Source organism: Anser anser (genome assembly GCF_964211835.1).
Source record: "Anser anser genome assembly, chromosome: Z".
In the NCBI taxonomy this organism is placed as follows: Eukaryota; Metazoa; Chordata; class Aves; order Anseriformes; family Anatidae; genus Anser; species Anser anser.
This window is the reverse complement of record NC_139723.1, coordinates 17,430,713-17,447,631: the sequence shown is the minus strand read 5'-3', so window position 1 is coordinate 17,447,631 and position 16,919 is coordinate 17,430,713.

Here is a 16,919-nt window from a genome sequence, read left to right as displayed (position 1 = left end):
GGCTGCATTAATGCTTTGTCATTGCACTTGCAGCTAACTAGGCCTAATGGTCGCTCCTCCAAACCAGGTCTTTGGTGAGGGACTTTTGTGCATTATTTCTTCACCAGGGCCGCTCTGAGCAGTTAAGCGATAGATCTGAAAAGCTTGAGGAGGCAGATGGGTGAGCAGAAAGCAGCATGCAGCTCTAGTGTTCCTAACTGAGTGCTCTTGTAGCTAGGTAATAGCATTTTAGATACATTTTTTTTTTCAAACTATATATTTGAAACTCAAGGTTTGTTTTTTGAGAGGCAATGTTTTCTTTTTCTGTAAATCTTATGGCTCATTGCAGTACTGTGTATGAAAAATTGTTTAGTATACCAAGGAAATGGTTAGTCTTTGCTGTACGTTGAAGACAGAGTATTTTCCACCTGTCAGTAAACAGCTTTGATGAATGAATCCTGTTAGCTTGCTTGTGTATAGTATTCATAATTCAAGGAAAAGGGAGATAATAGCTAGGGGGCTAAACCCTCGTGCTAAAAGCATACTTGGGTATATTTGACATTGTGGTTATGTCTGTGGCCATGGTGGATAATTCCCAGAATTTTTACAAGCAGAACTGCACATTGTTTATAGGAACTAAGCCACCTAATATAATTTTATCTGCCAGTGAGGAAGCATAAATGAAGAAAAACATACTTCCACTTTTCTTGTCCTTGACAGAGTTACATGCACATCTTAGAGAAGTAGATTAAATCACACACATGGCTGCCATCACAGTAATTTCTTCATTTGCATATGCAAACAGTTGTCTGTGCGGAAGGAACACTGTATTTATCAGTGAAGATAACTTTGCAGACATTTCTCACGCCTTAGATGCAATAACTGCACAGGTATTGGAGATGAACTAATGGTTAGAGAACTTTTGTGTACATTCATCTTGTTCCTTGAAAACTTATTCTTTGGATTATTTACAGGATTTTTCTTTTTTCTTTTTTCCTTTTTTTTTTTTTTTAATTCCTACATTATTTAAAAATGCACTTTAAAAAATATATTTGCTCCCTAGTTTTATTACGGAAGATGTTTTTTATTGTTCATCTTAGAAGATGAAGCCAAAGTAGACAAGAATTCTGCAGACTGCTGAAGGAGAAAGAACAGCTTGGATGACTACAATGTAAAGGACAACAATTTTTCCAGTGTTTTATATCCTTGAATGTGGGCATGTGACTTCTGGCAAAGTCAGTCATGCTGGGAACAGTTTTGTTACTCACTTTCCAGTGATAAGCTGACTGAACTAAGGAGCTGTTTTCGGCACAAAGCTCTAATAGAGCTAAAATTATGCTCCCATTTTCTGCAAGACAGAAAGGGTCTTGGTTATAATGCTCAGTCATGGATTTTATACCATGGCCTAGGTCTTTCACTTGTCTACAGCAGAAAACCAGCCCTCTGTGTTAGCGGGTCTATGACCATAATGGAATGTTTGCTCAGCCCCTAGGAAGGTGATATTTTACATGTTCAAATGTGGTCTACATTCTGTCCTTCTGTGTCTGAGTTTGGGAATTGTATTTGATTCACACAAGCTGTTAGATAAGTTTGTTACTAGACTTTTTTTTTTTCTTTTTTTTTTCTCCTTAATTTGGGTACAGCTGCAATGCCAGCAAACATACCTTAAAAAAGCATATTTTTTACTTCACTGCCCTCCACCCACCAGTAGATAGAACCGTGTCCCTGTCTGGCTAGACAACTGTGAGTCAGATCACTACCTTTCAGGCAGAATTGCTGGGAGGGAAAACATTCCACTGAAAAAAATAGGATGCGCTGAGTGATGCACGGCTTCATCTTTCTCCTTAAAATATGAAAAGAAGGAGTTCTGATCAAATGGCCCTTATTTGGTAAAAGTGCAGCTTGTTCTGCTGGCCCTGGGATGTTTGGAAGCACCACTTCTAGGCATGTTTGGCATTAGGAGGTATCTGGAAGATCAGATTATTTGCTCTTAATCTCTAATAAACGATGAGTCTGAACACAGCGCATGTTTACTTCCTGCTCATTCCTGAAAGGGGAATGAAAGAAAGGACAAACCAGACAGCCTGCTGTTTTTGCTGCCATTGCTGTCCGTAACACTTCCTCTCCTTGTACAATCGTTCAGCAGCTGATGGAAAATTGCTGTTCCATAAAATCAGAGAGGCTTTTAGCTATTTTGTGTACCTGTCCCACCTGTTACAGTCCTCTTGTAAGCTGGCTCCAGAAAAACCCATCATCTACTGAATCCCAGGGCACTGAAATTTGCAGGATGTGACCTGACTCTGCTCAGTTGCATCTGGTGATTCTCCAGAGCTGCTAGCCTGCGATTATTCCCATCCGACGCAGAGGAGTAAATCAAATACGGACGACAGGCACGAGGGCGCGATTTCTGACAGGGACACTAAGCAGGGACGGGATGGGCAGGGTCTTCCCGGGCTCTCTGAGTGTGACGCTGCTCCTCCAGCATTTCTCCCAGCGAAAGCAGACTTTGCAAGGCCAGCAGTACCTACTTCAGTGGTAGCACTGGCAGTGGATGTTTTAGAGAGAGAATTCACCCTGCTGAAAGAAAGAACATGTATCAAAGATGGGACTTTGTGGAGTGAGGGGGTCGGGGGAACACACTCTTGGGTTGTTAGTGCTGTGTGAGAGTGAAGGTGTGTGACAAGCTAGATGCTGGGACTTCCCCAAGTACTCCAAAATGTCAAGTGGCAGAAAGCCATCTGAATCATTTCTGATGGTAATGTAATCCAAGGTTCTGCAAAACACTTTTTTTTTTTTTTTTCTGTTTGGCATTTAGTCATGTTGGTATTTGTTGTCCATTATTTAGATACTCTGTTTCTTTGAAGTCTTTCAGTTCAGGGAAGCCTAGGTATCCCCAATACTGATTGAAGTTTAAAGGCAGGCACATTCTGACTAAGCCTCTTGAGGAAAGTTTCCTATCGTGCATCAAATTTTTTTTTTCTCTGTATGTACTAAAACATAAGCCCCAAACACTCCAGAACTATTTGTGCAGAAGCCCACTCTGACCAGGAGTGGGTCCTCTTGGCAGTCGGTGCTGCACAGATTTCAGCAAGAAGTTTCTGTGCATTGTCCTCCTCCAGCTGCCAGAAAACTCCCAGTCTGCTCTGAAGTAGATAACTACTGGTGAAAACATTTACAAGTGTAAGGTGAAGGCAGAAGACAAGGCTTTTCAAGTACACTTATCATTACTCTCATTACCAAAAGTAAAAGATAAAGATAGCTGTATCTACATTCTGCACCACTTTTTGTTTGACTTACCCGGCTACATAATCCCTTTGAAGTTATCTTTTACCTTATTTGTATAATATGAACTGTAGATGTCTTCCATGACTTCTGAATTGTAAATCCTGCATCTATAGTATAAGAGATATCTTAGAAGTTTTTTTGTAATTGTAATTGGACCCCTTTTCCTAGGATGCTGTCAGCTGTATGTTTAGAAATGTGCTTAAAATTAATATGCAAAAAATGAAAGTCTGCAACTGGACACACAAATAGATGGAAATAAATTGCAAACAGACTAACTGCATACATATATTTATGTAGTTGAAACTAAATCTCTCTCTGAGCAAAAGAAATGTGAGGCAGCATGAATGTTACCTTGATTTGTAAGCTCTTAGTACACTTTGGTTGGAATCACACCCCTCAGCTTCTCTAGTCAAGCACAATCTCAACTTTTTAAGTTGTGATCATACTACAGAACTGGAGATTGATTCATCTTTGAAACAAAAATCTTCCAAGGCAAAAGTCTTTTATCATATTATGAAATAGCCTTGTGATAAAATCCGTACTATTCAACCTTGGGTCCACAGCAATGTCCAGGTCATTAGTACAAGGTCTAAAAAGATTATGATAGTGAGCATGTTGTAGATTTCTTTGAAGCATTCAGTGCCTGCTGAAATGGCACAGCTCCAGCTCTGATCCTGCTGCTCCCCTTCTTTGGCTGCACACACTCTGTTAACAGCACCACTGGGATTACCTTCATTTTTATTCGTGGTGATGAGTGACAACAGAGAACGGACCTGAAACAGAAGAGGCTGTTAGAGCAGCTTGTTGATCCCCTGCGTGGAGAGCAGAGCACCTGCACAGGCAGCACTGTAAGTGATGCCTCAGTCCTGCACAAAATTCCAGTCTCAAATTCTCTGCTTCCCTCGAGGACCTGTGTCTATTTTGAAAGAGAAAAAAGTGCCTGTATGTCTTTTATTTGTTTACATATGGCAAAAAAGAAAGCTGCAGTGAATGTTAACTGTTTATATTTGCTGAATATATGTTCAGCTTATGATGTTGGATTTAATTGCACAATAAGGTCAGCAAAAATATATGCCATTATTAATACACATACATGGTCAGTCTGGCCAGTAACTTCTCAGAAAGTGTTAAAGAAAAATTTTTTCTTCTTCTCAAGACAAAAATAGAAATAGAAAAATAAAAGAATGTAGAGAAGGGGAAATTACTTGTCCCTAAATCACAACTTTGGGACATTATGGCTGGCAGTTTATTTACATATGTAATGGTTTTACAAGTCTGTATGTTCTAAAAAAATGTTACAACAAAGAGATGAATAAGTGATGGTTTGTGCAACATGATATGTTTTCCTTTTTTTAGGAACAAACCAACTGCTCCAAATTTATCCAGGCCTCACATGTTCTTAGTTGTATCCCCTGACCTAATGAGAACTGTCAGTTTCTCACCCATGCACAGGCTGTATGCTTCCTTTCAAAATTTCCTAAAATACTCCTGGGTTTGTCCTGCCAGAAAATACTGGGGAATCTGACCTTTTGGGTCTTAACAGAGGAAACAGCTGCCTTACTGTCTGCAGTAAAGCTGTATGACAGACCTATTTAGACAATCCTAAGACAATTAATAATTATAAAAACTTTAAGTCTGTCTTCACTAAAGAAAAACAGTTTTTATATATACTAGACTTCACAAGGTATGGGCATGTTTTCCATATAATTTTGATATCAACTGGAAGATCCCTTTTTCCTGTTCTTCATATTCAGAACACATCTGATATCTACTTGCCATTATTGCCGTGCTCTGGCCAGGGCTAGCTAAAGGAACTGGGATGAGCTTTTGAGAACATGCACTGAACTTCCAGGTGATTTAAAGGATCCTTACACCCATCTTCTTTAGGGATGAGGGAAAGACTGGGAAGCTGCAAACCTAGCAAACACCTTTGGCCTATTCTTTTTTGAGGCAAAGTCTCCAGACTGCGTTTTTTTGCTTGTTTGTTTGTTTTAAGAACAAGGTCATGAGTTGTGACTTATGAACAGCTGTAAGTAGTGTTTGAGTGTGAAACCTTGTTGCAAGGAAGGAGGAAGTCAACAATACCTTTGTAAATGATTTCCAATAGAGAATCAAAGAATTGGCCACTAGAAAACTTGGCTAATATCTGCGGAATGAGAGCTCTGGTTTAAACAGATAATTACTACCTTGTCCACAGACACTGAAGTGTCCATTTACTGTCACGGACAGTCTGAGAGACTACAGTAATAAATGGCAGCATATTTTCAGTTACTTGCTGTACTGTAGTCTATGAAATACGAGGGAATACTTCAGCGCTGTTGCAACCAGCAGAGCAGCTGAACTCTACAAAGCCTTTTCCCTGACAGCTTGTATCAAAGTAAAGTTTATTGTGTGATATACCCTACATGCTTCAGAGGGTCTAATGTAAGGCTAGGCAGGGGAAAAGTGAAGGCAGGATCATGGCTCTTGTGAAGCCTTTAAGGTCCGAGCATGTCCATTCAACAGTCTGTTTCTTCAGTGTGTGAGATTACTTTCCCTCCTGGGAAGCATAGGGTCTCTGTGCCTTATTAATACTCATTGTATCAATTATCAGTCTCTCCATAAATTGGTCAGTGAAGAGCCATAGTGACGTTTAGGTTTTACTGCGGTGAGTCCTACTGGGTTTCAGTACCACCAAATCTGGCTGCAGCTGGTAAGAACACGATGCAGCAGCCATGGGCCACGGATTGCACTTGGCCCTCGGTTACATGCTCTCCTTTCTCAGACAGGAAATTACTATGCTTTTCTTAGTAATAAAGACAGAACTTCCCTCCCCTGATCCTTCGAAGACAGGTAGGTGTACTTCTGTTACTTAAAATACTCTTGTGGTTTGATGCTCGATAGAGAAATCAGGGTGCTTGCCAGAGATATTATCACTTAAGTGGTAGATGTGTTTTTCACCACCTTTTTGCAGATGTCAAATGAAATAAAATACTAAGATGGATTTTCTGCATAGGGACAGATAAAAGAACAGATCTTTCCCATGGTCAAGGAGGGACTGTGGAGGTGTATTAAGGTGGTAAGGGTCAGGGAGAAACTAACAGGAAGCAGTAGAAGTGCATATATTCATATTGGATGTATATGTGGACATCAGGAGGGAGGACGCTGTCATTCTGAATGGAAGGAGGCAGTAGTCTAATGAGATATGAGAGAGGAAGCAGTGATCCATGTCATGTTCTGTGTTGATTATTTACTGTACATTGCATGAGCAAGAGCTCATTATTGGTCCTCTGTCTTAGAGTCTGTCCTGCAATGTGGTGATTTCCTTCATCAACACAACAGACACCAGACCAAAATGTATTAAAGTTATTCTCATAATACCTTGTGAAATTCTACTTAAAATGTGCTGCAAAGGAGTAAAAAAAGGAACACTTGAGTAACAGGAGATTTCAAAAGCCAAGCCTGCTATGAAAATTCCTCTGAAGGCAAATTTATTTGTAAGAATAAAGAATGTATACAGTAACTCAATTATCCTGTACTTCAAGAAAGTTTGGAGGTGGCTCAGGACAGAGAATTGGCATCTCATTAAAAAAATAAGAATGGTATCAAAACTATGAATGATTTTTTAAATATTTATTTAATCATCTTTGGCATACGCTTTACATATTTAATTTTGCATAAGTTTCTTCTCTTTCCTGTATGCACTGCCTCTAAAGCTGCACAGTCACTGGCTAATGCCAAAGTTTTAAAAGAAAAGACTGTTGTTGTTTTTTACACCACAGCAATAACTCCGATTCTAGCAAACAAGTGCTGTAATTGGCATTGATTCTCTTGATGTGGTGTAACAGTAGCAATTGTTTCTCTGTGCCACTGCTGTTGAATCTAATCAGGAATTAAGTTATCTGTAGGTACCATATTCCAAAGGAAATAAAAGTGTAGCAAAAAAAAAATATTACACATTTTTGCTTTTCTCTGTAATGCAGTATTCAGCAGCTTTGCTTTGAAGGGTTTCCTGGCTCTCAGTCACTCCCCTTCCCCCATCCCCATCCAAGTTCATGAAAATGTCTTCTGGTTTAAGACCAAGTAGAAAACCTAAAATTATATAATTTTTTTGTATTTTTTGTCCCATTTTTGTAGGTGATCAACAACTTTTTGTATGCTTCCCGCAAAAATATCATGAATTTCTCAAGTCTTCTGAAATCTTACATGGCAATAGATAGGCATATTTCTTCTCCATGTTAAGACTCTGTAAATGTTTCTTTACCCTTTGTAAGGTACAATAAGGTACAATAGAAGGTACAATAAGGTTAAGTATTTCTGTGTTAAGTGCCATGTAGATTTCAATTTATGAGATAGGCAGTAGTTCATTAACATTTTACTCAGAGGCTGAAGTTCTTCTTTCTGTACTTACTGTTTAGAACAAGATCTATTACAGAGTGCAGTACTACTGTTTTGGCAATTTATTTACAAAATACAGTTGACTAACAAGGATAAAATTATTTTTAATGTTAATTCCTGTAAAACTGAATCAGGAGATGGGTGACTCAAGATAGAATCCTAGAATATCCTGAGTTGGAAGGGACCACAAGATTCATTAAGTCCAACTCCTGGCTCCTCACAGGACCACCCAAAAATCAGACCATGTGTTTGAGACCATTGTCCAAACACTTCTTGAACTCCAGCAGGCTCAGTGTTGTGACCCCTGCCCTGGGGAGCCTGTCCCAGTGCCCAACCACCCTCTGGGTGCAGAACCTTTCCCTAACACCCAGCCTGACCCTCCCCTGTCCCAGCTCCATGCCGTTCCCTCGGGTCCTGTCGCTGTCCCCAGAGAGCAGAGCTCAGCGCCTGCCCCTCCATTCCCCCTGGGGCAGAGATGGATAGAAGCTGGATTCTTTCTTCTATATGTTGAATTTTTGCATATTGAACTCCAGCATTGATCACAGCTATGAATCAAGCTGTCTAAAAGTACATTCTGCAATAAATGCACACATTTGAAGACGGTAAACAGCCAAGTGCAAGAAGGAAGACAGTCTAGTTTATGTAAATAGGTAACTTTACACCTTGACAATTTAGGAAGTTTTCGCTTCTGTACTGTTATAGCCCACTCTTATCTAAGGGAGTTTATCACTGTTTTTATGAGCCATGTAATGAGGACATGGGCTGGCTGTTAACAGCCTTCGCCCCAGTACTGGATTTTGTCTGCACTAATCACGCTAGATAAAGAAAGTCATTTGTATGTTTGATTTGTGAAATACCTTATTGGTTACAACTGTGTTGCCTAGAGATGTTAAATAGTGTAAGGGAGCAAGATTTTTATTTAAGTGTAGGGTGCAATAATTAAGCATGATCTAAGTCCAATGATTTAAATGAATTTTGGTTAGGACTGTACAATTGTTTGACAAAGGTCAAGCTGAGAGTTAGGGCAGAACAAGTTGGTAATTCAGGAGCTTTTGGCTACTGAATCTACACTGAGTTTACCAGGGATCTGTGCCTCTCAGATCTGTGAGAAAAAATTTATAATCAGGTTTATGTACAGGACTGTGTTATAGAACACTGCTAAGCTGTATTTTCTCCTAGACGTGCAATGTTCACACTCATCTTAAAGTCGATCTCCTTCCTGAAGTGTGTCTCCTTTGGCTCGTGCTGGAAGGATCCCTTAAAGCACTGCTCTGGGAATTACAGGAGTGGGGTTCAGTTCTTTGTTTTCCTTCACCTGTCCTTGCAAACTTCAGCATCTCATTTCTCTTCTCCTCATTTGTCACATCCAAAAGGTGGAGATCATACTATATCCTGGTTTTGAATAAACAAACCAGGCTGCATTTGTCCTCTGCAACATTAGAACAGAAATGTACTCATACCTGGGTAGACCTCAGCTGCAGAGCTTCATCTCAGGGCAGTTTTTATGATGAAAAACAACTCTCTTTTCCAAATGAGGGCTGTACTATCATCAGTTGCAATTAGTTCTTGTTTTCACATTTGATCCTTTGAAAAATTGTTCCCTTTTAGTTGCTAACATTACTGTAAAGTTTTTGGGCAGTAGTTGATCAATTTAGTTCACCTTGTAAACTACTGGAAGTACTGAGTTAGTCTTCTACATTTAGAATTTAGGGTACCTTTTAAATAAATTTAATTAGATCTATTGACTTCCTGATTGATAAGCAATGACTTTATACACATTCATCTCATAGTTCTCAACTGCCAAATAAAACATTGTGGTTAGAAGGGGGAAATTTCAGGAATGTCTGAAGCATTCACTAGAAAAAAAGAAATCCTTCTTCTGGAGTAGCCAGCCATCAGTCTTGCCCATAGCTCATCTTTTGCTAAAAAGAAAATAAAGGTTTTTTTTAAAATATCTTAACTTGCTAACACAAAAGAAACAAAAACCACAGGAATTTTCAGTGTTCAACTCAAGATTGCTTTTAGCTGATTTAAAGGACATATAATTGTTGCAGTGTGACTCATAGGCCTGTTTTATTGATCTTCTCCACTATTAAAATATATATAGCCATATGTACTTCTGGGACTCATTTGCTTCTTTTTCCAAATATTTAGGAACAAGATATGCCAAGATACTAAGATTTTGCCTCTGCTATTCTTTCAAAGTTCAGTGCCCTAAAATAGAAGACATCCCAACAGATAAGGATCACTGCATAATGTATTTATCCTCTCTAGACTAAATACAATGCCTTCCTACAGACATTTTTTTTTTTTAAAAAAAAAAGTCCATAGTCTCTTTCATGGGAAATTACTAGCTGAAGAATGGTAAATCCAACAGTGCATACACAGGTCACATTGCTACCACCATGTTAAGTGACTCCAAAGGGCTTTACCTTAGTCAGATTCCTGCAAAATCTCTAGTCTGGGTAATCTCCAAGAGAAAAATGACTCTCTTGTACACTGACTCTTCAACCATATTCAGTGATTCAGCTCCCACTAAAGCAGCTTCTTTAATGGTTATTTAGCCAAATCATTTCAGATTAAATATTCCATCCTAGGTTATTTCACCCAGAGGATTAGGCTCACTTTTCATCAGAAAGCTTTGCCATTAGGCCATCCAGCCCCCCGAGCATACGAGCATAGTCTATGGAAACGAATTAGACAAATTAGCCAATTAGACACATGCTGGCCAGTCGGACCAGACAGGATGCACCCAAAGGTGTCAAAGGAGCTGGCCTGTGTCCTTGCAAGGCTTGCTCTCTACCATCTTAATCTCTAACATCTTTGATGACTTTGATTCCTTTGTGTGCATCTTCAGGAAAGGCAAGAAGGAGACTCCCAGAGGATTTTGGGATCTACAGACTTGTCAGACCCTGCTGAGTCCCTGGGAAGGTGAGGGAGAAAAATCCTCCTCTGAGCTACTTTCACTCATGGAAAAGATAAGAAGGCCACAGGGAGAAGCCCTGTGACAAACATACCAGGGGCAAATCCTGCACAGCCAATCTGATTGCTTCTTACAGGGACATGGGCTTGTGGAAAAGGTGAGGGCAGCAGGTGTTATACAACTTGACTTTGGCATGATGTCTTGCAGACTATTTACAGCCACACCTGTGAGATATAGGCTGGGTCTGTGGACAATGAAATGGGTGGAAAACTGGTTGGACTTCCAGGTTCAAGAGGTTGTGATGGCAGCATGAGGACCAGCTGGTGGCTGCTTACTAATTCTGTGCCTCAGAGACTGGCTGTGGGATCAGTACAGTTTAAAGCCTTCCTCAATGATGTCCATGATGGGTTGGACCACGCTCTATGACAATTTGGACAGGACACCAAATGGGGGGCAGCAGTCAAGATGCTGGAAGGCAGGTCTGCTATTCATAAGGCATTACAGTCTGGAGAAATTAACTGATGGAAAACTCACAGCATTTGTTAAATGAAAGCCAGTGCAAAACTGGACCTCTGTGATAGAATGCAGCAGGACAGGCTGTGGCCAAGCAGTTCTGCAGAAAAAGCCCTGGTGGAACACGGTGTGATCAGGAGGCAGGAGTGCACCAACACAACAAAGCAGCCCCCACATTCTAGGCTGCACCAGCAAGGAGCAAGGGTAAGTGATCCTGATGGGATGGTCAGCACTTGTAAGTCTGCTCTTGGTGTGCCATCCTGGGGTTTGGGCTCCTGGTGCATGACAAGTCCTGACATACAGGAAGAAGATCAGTGGAGAGCCCCTGTGATGATTGTGTTTGGAGAGAGGGATGTACAAAGGGAGGTGGACTGGTTTAATCTGGGGAAGAGGAGGAAAAGGGGAGAGCTCACTGCTGTCTGCAACTGTCTGGTGGGAAGCTACAGAGAAGAGGGTGCCAGGCTCTGCTTGGAGGGGCACAGCAATAGGATGTGAGGAAACAGGCACATGCTGGAACGTGGGAAACAACCACTAGGCTTTAGGAAAAGCATTTACAGCATGAGGATGGTAAAATATTATAACAAGACCTGGGGTGATCCTTGGAGATGTTCAAACCTCAATGACCTTGGAGACGTTCAAACCTCAAACTCCTGGAGCAACCTTATTTAACTAGGACTACTTCAAGCAGGGATTTGGAGTAGACAACTTCTAGAATTCCCTTCCAATTTAAATTATCCAGTGACTGCTTTGTTATGGTGAAGTACTTCAGTTAAAGTGAGTCAAACTCTTTGGAGAATAAATTTGGAGGAAAATGAGGAAAATGAATTCTTAAGCACAAGTTCGAAGTGGTAAGGATAAATTTGACAAATGTTTTGGGAGAATTGTTTTAAATATATCATACCAAATATATTTTATGATACTTACAGGTACAGAAGCTTGCCCTGCTGCTGGGATGATGCTTTTTACTAGAACTGTGGTTTTCTCTTCGGCTAACAGCAATGCTTTCCCTTAGGAAGATGCTAGGGTCTGTGCCACATACAGATGCATAGAGAATCAAGGTACCCTTTGAAGTAGCCAGGTAGGCAGAAGAAGGCACACATTCTATCTGCTCTGAATGATGTGGGATTTTTGCTTTTAGCCCAAATTATACTTGCCTAGCTGAACAGAAAATGCCAAACAGACTTCTTAAATGGAAAAGAATAAAACGTGTTGAATTCCATCCACATTTCACTGATAATTATCATGTTTCAAGCCATACACTGAATATACAGCAGCTATAAAAGAAGAAACAATTAACAATTCTTATCAATGTTTAGAGATTGTCTGAAATTCACTTACATAAGAGGAATGTGCCACTCCCTGTTAGAGACCTAAGGTGAGTTCTCCAGGGCAGTAAAGTATTGTAACTGGTGCTGGCTAACAGACAAGCCTTTGGAAAAATGCCCACAGGCAGGAAAGGTTGGCACCATACCTCTTCCCTTGCAAGAGAAAGGAAATATCTTCAAGGTGTTATTGACACTGACAGTAGCTTGAAGAAAAAGTGAGTGAAGTATTTTCATTGCAGAAGAGAAGAGGACCTCATCTGTAGCTCCCTCAATGAAGGTTTCACTTGTGATGAAGCAGAGATCAGCTGTGCTGAATCCTTTCCCCAGCCTTACAATGGCAATGGAGTTACACCTGAGACTCCCTGCTGTGTGAGGGCTGTGACCATTGGTGTATGTTAAAAGTATGCTAGCGAGTTTATGCTTTCCTGTTTGTTTTTAAGAAAAAAAAAAAAAAAAAAAAAAAAAAAGCCTGCAGGCTGTATTGCCTGCTTTGTCTATGCTCTGTGGATATCTGTGATAATGGGCTGAGACTCTCATGGTGCATATGTCAAAGGTGTCTTGGTTTAAGGACTGGCACTGTGTGATACAGGCACTGACATGCTGAGCACTAGCTCAGTGGCTATGGTGTGCGCAGAAGCCGAACCACAGACATAAAAAGAAATATACTGGTAAACACCAAAGCCCAAGTCCTGCTTGCAACAAAGTCTTCAGATGTGGATCAGGGCGTATGCTCTTTCTCATTTCCTTTCACGTGACATTGCTCCATTATTCTTGTCTTTAAAAGTCATTTATTGGCATGGCACTGAACATTGATTGCTACATAGTGCCAAAGGCACATCAGTCTCAAAATTATTTTAGCATAAATACTTTTCCGCAGTAAATACTTGAATGAAATGGATATCAGTGATTTGGACAAATCATTGGGAGCACAAGTCCATAATTACTCCTACTTCCTATCAACCCATCTTCTTCATTAAAATTTGGGAGAGATGTTTTATTGCTGGGTTTACAAGTGAAGATCTAACTTTTTGTTCCAGTGCGCGTTCCCTCTTTTATCTTGTAGAGCAGTTTCAGGATGTACTTCCATGGCGTTTGCTGAATTCTGCAGACTGGTTTTGCAATGGTACAACACCTCCTTATCCTTTTTAGTATTTTGTCTTGCTGCAGAAAGCTACCCCTATCTGAGGCAAGAGAAACAAACAAACAAACAAACAAACAAAAAATTGCAGAAAACTGCTAACCGTAAGTGACACACTTGTATTTTTTTTAAGCCCATGCTCTGCCACAGGGAGCTGTTTGTCTGAGACAAAAAGGCTCTTTTTCTGCAAAGTGATGTGGTGCTTCATGCATGGTTGGCAGAGGTTTTGGAAGGACCTGGAACTGGGAACACGGTGCAGTCACCTTGCTGCAGCTCCCTGCAGATACTCACCCCACTGTAGTCCTCGTGTGGGGAAAGGCGAGGGCTCCCCACACCTCGGCAGGGTCTCAACTGACCCACACTGCCATGGCTTGACCTGTGCCAAGGGAGACAAGCAAGCAACCTGCCCAGCTGCACCCTCATCAAGGAATTTGCTGCCTGCTCCTACTGAGCAGCCCATCATGCTGCCGCTGGCTTTGATGGTTGACTCACAGCGGCCTACGCAAAACCCAGGGTGCCAGGCTCAGTGAAACTCCGCTTTCAGCACTTATGTGCACCTGAAAACCCACGCAGTTGTCCTCAGTTTTCCCTCGGCAGGTCTCTTTGCCCAGTGCCACCGGGCTGGGAGGGATGGAGGTCCTGGCATGCCAGCACTGTGGGGCAGCCAAGAGCGAAACAAACCCTGTGCGGGGCATTGCAGTGGCAGTGCTGTGTATGGGCTCTCTGGAGAACCCAGGGCGATGCAGTGGAGGCAGATGGTCAGGGTGGAAGGCCGGGACTACATCTGGAGAGCCCCGCAGGCCCCAGCTGAGCCCTGCAGCAAACACAGCGCTGTGCTGAGGGCAGGACCACCTGCCCGCTTCACTCCGCCACCCGCCAACCTCGCCTCATCTTAAAAACAGATTTTGGCCAGATTTCTTAATGATTTGGTCTGCTTCTCCTCCTGCTGGCTACCAGTTAAATTACCTCTGATACTGAAGACATTGCAAAGCAGAGTTGGTAAAACAGCCTGAATGGGACAGAGATCTGCTTGTTTAGGATCACAACTGAGAAATACTGAGTTACGCCTCCAGTGCAGATTTAATAACTATTTCTTTGCACAGAAGGTTAAGGCAGAAAAAAAGATGATCTGGAGCTGAAATTCCCGTTTTGAACACTTTCTGAACAGCTTTCTTAAAAGCACAGAACCAAAGAAAAAAAAAAATCATTTAAATTTCTGCATACAAAACCCTCCCTTGTTAGGGAAATGAAAGACATTTTGCAGAGTAGCCTTTTTACTGCAGAAAGGAAAAAGCTTGTTGGTCACAGTAGTCAGAAGACCTATGTTTTTATTTCCAGCTGAGCTGCACGTTTCCTGTGTGACCTTGTAACTCCCCCGTACCTCCGTTTCCCGTTTGCAATGCTGGATAATAAATATCATGGCAAAGCCAAGCTGATACTCAGATTGCAAAAACTGTTTGCAGCTCCTTGTCAGGGCAGCTGGCAGTCTGAAGTGTCCTTCTGTGAACTGGGGAGCTCCTGAGCTGTGGGGAGAGGGACGGGGTGCCCTCTCCTGTGCTGAGAGAGGAGGATTGTGTCAGTCCCTTTGTCTTCATTTGCACAGACATTGGGGAGGCTGCTTTGGGGGAAGTGTGGTCTTTCTGGCACTCTGGGATGCTAAGGAAGCCCAGAGGTGGGAAAAGGTGTCAAAGCTTCCTTCCAGGGGTGGGAGGTCAATGAAAGAAACAGTCCTCAGACCACCGAAAATGCATCTTGATGAGTCCTTCCCACACCAGGTTTCTTTTTAGATTCATACAGACTTTTCCCTTTTGCCTTTCCCAGGAGACAAACGAGAATATTGCCTTTGTATATTCCATAGTTTTCTTCTTCTGACATTGATTTTGAGGGGTGATGCCTTGCTGTCTAAGCACATCTGTGCAAACTGATGTAAAATCCTACCATACCAGCAAAACATGCTTTGTGCCTTCATTTTGCCCAGGTTAGAACAGGTCACTTCTATGTGAAGGCATTGGGAAGTGACCCTCTCAATTTTTCTATCTCACCAGGTGCCCTCCCAGCTGCTAACCAAGTGCAGTGCAAGGCCATACTGGAGCAGTGCAGCACATTTGACATGATTCCAGGGATTTTCCAGAAATATTGTTCCCAGCCTGAGCCCAGAAAGTGTCTCCTGTAACAAGTTTGGCAATCTGTGGCACATGTGCCAAAGACAACAAAGTGATAAATTTCAAGTGACACTCGAGAGCAAACACGTGGCCAGCATGCAGCTGAAAGCATCCAGAGGCAGGAAAGGAGTGTCTCTCAGGTCCAGCTTCCCTCATGTCTAAGCTGTGGTGCTGAGCACCTGGCAGTCCTGCTCCTCTGTGGTCACCCAGCTCCTGCCTCTGCCTCCCTCAGCTTGTGGGATTTCCTTCTGGAGGACAGTGTGGGTGGAGGCTGGTGAGCACATCCAGCATCCCACCATGACGTGGCAGGTGTGCTCACATGCCCAGCAACATGGGGTACCACATGGAGGCCCCAACACCAAGGGATGGGCACAGCAGGCTCTCCTCAGCACACTGGAACCAAGGGTGGTTCGTGCAACCATTGCCAACCCATTGTAAATAAAAACTAACCCACCACTCATGCCCAGTACCCTTCTATTAGGATCACAGCTTGTATTCATGGATTTTCAGGAAGGTCAGGCTGAAAAACTGGTGAACAAGTCCAGTTCACTTCACACCAGCTCTTAGCTGTTTGAGAAACCTGGCAAGGAAGGAATTTATTTATTTATTTTGCATTGATATAGGAGTTCAGGAAACAGTTTAAGGAAGATGCAACCTGGAAGTTCCTGTGTTTTTTCCTGTTAAGTAACAATCACGTTTAGAAAACAATGAACCTGAAGTTCTGCCTCACCTATTTTAAACCATGTTCTTGCTGAAGGGAACAGATCAGTTCTCCTGCCAGAGGACTTACTCTGAAACCTGGCGTCCTCCCTCTAGTCCACCCTAGTTCTTCACCGTGCCTGCTCTCCTCTGCTCAGACATGAAGCCTGCATCTTTTGGGGGATGTTGGTGAAACAAAGCAAAGCTAAAAGCTGAAGTCAGGGGCAAGACCTCCTGTGCTCCAGGACTCTGTCTTTGGTCCCATGTCTCCAAACTGTCATGAAATGTTAGCTAAAAGAGCACTCTAAGTTAAGTGATGCCAAATGGTAGCTAAGGTATAAATACACATCACTGCCCATCTCCTGTGGGTCTACTGAGATGTAGATGGTAAACTGAAGGGCAGGCAGCCCTCAGCTGCACTTGGGTGGAGGGATTTAAAATGCTTTTGAAAGGTTTCAGGCCAGAGCAACTTGCAGCACTGAAAGAGCAAATGGCTGCTTTTGGGTGCAGCCTCTCAG